The sequence below is a fragment of the Bufo bufo genome, chromosome 7, assembly GCF_905171765.1.
Source record: "Bufo bufo chromosome 7, aBufBuf1.1, whole genome shotgun sequence".
Taxonomy (NCBI): domain Eukaryota; kingdom Metazoa; phylum Chordata; class Amphibia; order Anura; family Bufonidae; genus Bufo; species Bufo bufo.
This window is the reverse complement of record NC_053395.1, coordinates 133,744,401-133,748,154: the sequence shown is the minus strand read 5'-3', so window position 1 is coordinate 133,748,154 and position 3,754 is coordinate 133,744,401.

The following is a 3,754-nucleotide window of genomic DNA, read 5'->3' as shown; positions in this document are numbered from 1 at the left end:
CCCTGTAAGGCTGCATTCAGATGTCCGTATGTTTTTTACGGATCCACGGATACATGGATCGGATCCGCAAAACACATACGGACATCTGAATGCAGCCTTACAGGGGTGTGATCAATGACAGGGGGGTGATCACCCCATATAGACTCCCTGATCACCCCCCTGTCATTGAACACCCCCCTGTCATTGCTCACCCCCCTGTAAGGCTGCATTCAGATGTCCGTATGTTTTTTACGGATCCACGGATACATGGATCGGACCCGCAAAACACATACGGACATCTGAATGCAGCCTTACAGGGGGGTGATCAATGACAGGGGGGTGATCACCCCATATAGACTCCCTGATCACCCCCCTGTCATTGATCACCCCCCTGTAAGGCTCCATTCAGACATTTTTTTGGCCCAAGTTAGCGGAAATATATATTTTTTTTCTTACAAAGTTTCATATTCCACTAACTTGTGTAAAAAAATAAAATCTCACATGAACTCACCATACCCCTCACGGAATCCAAATGCGTAAAATTTTTTTGACATTTATATTCCAGATTTCTTCTCACGCGTTAGGGCCCCTAGAATGCCAGGGCAGTATAAATACCCCACATGTGACCCCATTTCGGAAAGAAGACACCCCAAGCTATTCCGTGAGGGGCATATTGAGTCCATGAAAGATTTAAATTTTTGTCCCAAGTTAGCGGAAAGGGAGACTTTGTGAGAAAAAAAAATAAAAAATCAATTTCCGCTAACTTGTGACAAAAAAAATAAATTTTCTATGAACTCGCCATGCCCCTCATTGAATACCTTGGGGTGTTTTCTTTCCAAAATGGGGTCACATGTGGGGTATTTATAGTGCCCTAGCATTTTAGGGGCCCTAAAGCGTGAGAAGAAGTCTGGGATCCAAATGTCTAAAAATGCCCTCATAAAAGGAATGTGGGCTCCTTTGCGCATCTAGGCTGCAAAAAAGTGTCACACATCTGGTATCGCCGTACTCAGGAGAAGTTGGGCAATGTGTTTTGGGGTGTCATTTTACATATACCCATGCTGGGTGAGATAAATATCTTGGTGAATTGCCAACTTTGTATAAAAAATGGGAAAAGTTGTCTTTTGCCGAGATATTTCTCTCACCCAGCATGAGTATATGTAAAATGACACCCCAAAACACATTGCCCAACTTCTCCTGAGTACGGAGATACCACATGTGTGACACTTTTTTGCAGCCTAGGTAGGCAAAGGGGCCCACATTCCAAAGAGCACTGTCACGGGGTTCCGAAGGTGCACTCGGTCCCCCATTGCCCGCAGAACTGTTGCTTAGCTTTTGGAATGAGGTTCTGTGTTTGACCTCATTCCCAGGGCGGCTTTACTAGCTGGGTGGCTCCCTGCTCCTAGTCTGCCTTGAGCGCCGAGCTGATCACTCGGTGCTCGACTGGTTGGTCTGTCGGTCATGTGACGCTGGCCACGTCACATGACCCTCACTCCCCACTATAAATACAGGCAGCCTGCTGGCTACAGGTTGCCTGTTAATTTCTAGGTTCCTGGCTATTTGTTGGACTGCTGAATACTTACCTGATCCTGTTCCTGACCATCTTTTGCCTGCTCCTCTTGTACTGCGCTTCCGTCCTGGTATTGTGACCTCGGCTCCCACCTGACTACTCTCTTAGGACTCCTCTTGTACTTCTCTGCTCTCCTGGTATTTATGACCCCGGCTTCTCCTGACAATTCTCTGCTTGCTCCATTTGTACTTTGCAGCTTTCCTGGTATTGACTCGGTCCATTCACGTCCTGTTGTTTGTCTGTCTGTCATCCCTGCACTTACTCCAAGTTAGGGATTGCCGTCCAGTTGTCCCCTGTCATTAGGACTCGCGAGGCAAGTAGGCAGGGCCAGGGGTAAGGGTGGAGCGCAGTGGTCACTTCCCTCCCCCCTGTGTGTGTGTGTACGCGACCGTTACAAGCACCTTTCGGATTTCACCGGCCATTTTTTACAGATTTTGATTTCAAACTACTTTGCACGCATTTGGGCCCCTAAAATGCCAGGGCAGTATAACTACCCCACAAGTGACCCCATTTTGGAAAAAAGACACCCCAAGGTATTTCGTGATGGGCATAGTGAGTTCATGGAAGTTTTTATTTTTTGTCACAAGTTCGTGGAATATGAGACTTTGCAAGAAAAAAAAATAAAAAATCATCATTTTCCGCTAACTTGTGACAAAAAATAAAAAGTTCTATGAACTCACTATGCCCATCAGCGAATACCTTAGGGTGTCTACTTTCCGAAATGGGGTCATTTGTGGTGTTTTTCTACTGTCTGGGCATTGTAGAACCTCAGGAAACATGACAGGTGCTCAGAAAGTCAGAGCTGCTTCAAAAAGAGGAAATTCACATTTTTGTACCATAGTTTGTAAACGCTATAACTTTTACCCAAACCATTTTTTTTTTTTTACCGAAACATTTTTTTTTATCAAAGACATGTAGAACAATAAATTTAGAGAAAAATTTATATATGGATGTCGTTTTTTTTTTGCAAAATTTTACAACTGAAAGTGAAAAATGTCATTTTTTTGCAAAAAAATCGTAAAATTTCGATTAATAACAAAAAAAGTAAAAATGTCAGCAGCAATGAAATACCACCAAATGAAAGCTCTATTAGTGAGAAGAAAAGGAGGTAAAATTCATTTGGGTGGTAAGTTGCATGAGCGAGCAATAAACGGTTAAAGTAGTGTAGGTCAGAAGTGTAAAAAGTGGCCTGGTCATTAAGGGTGTTTAAGCTAGGGGGGCTGAGGTGGTTAAAGGAAAATGGAGATGAAATTTCTAAATTTCACTTTTTTGGCAGATTTTCCATTTTATAAAAAAAAATTCTTTAACACATTGAGGGTTAACAGCCAAACAAAACTCAATATTTATTACCCTGATTCTGCGGTTTACAGAAACACCCCACATGTGGTCGTAAACTGATGTAAGGGCGCACGGCAGGGCGCAGGAGGAAAGGAACGCTGTATCGTTTTTGGAAGGCAGATTTTGCTAAACTGGTTTTAGATGCCATGTCCCATTTAAAGCCCCACTGATGCACCCATACAGTAGAAACTCCCAAAAAGTGACCCTATTTTGGAAACTAGGGGATAAGGTGCCAGTTTTATTGGTACTATTTTGGGGTACATATGATTTTTAATTGCTCTATATGAAGTTTTTTGTGAGGCAAGGTAACTGAAAAATGGCTGTTTTGGCACAGTTTTTTTTAATTTTTTTACAAGATTCATCTGACAGGGTAGATCATGTGCTATTTTTATAGAGCAGGTTGTTACGAACGCAATGATATCAAATATGTCTACTTTCTTGTTTGTTTCAGTTTTACATAATAAAGCAATTTTGAAAAATAAATTATGTTTTTGTGTGTCCATTTTCTGAACGCCATATGTTTTTTATTTTTCTGTCGATCGTCTTGTGCAGGGGCTCGTTTTTTGGGTACATAGGACTTTTTGATCATTCATTATTACACTTTATGGGGCAAGGTGACCAAAAAATTGGCTGTTTTGGAACAGTTTTTATTTATTTATTTTTACAGCGTTTATCTGAGGAGTTAGGTCATGTGACAGTTTTATAGAGCAGATCGTTACGGACGTGGCAATACCTAATATGTATACTTTTTCTTTTTTATTTAAGTTTTACACAATAATAGCATTTCTGAAACCAAAAAAATCATGTTTTAGTGTCTCCATAGTCTGAGAGCCATAGATTTTTTATTTTTTGGGCGATTGTCTTAAATAG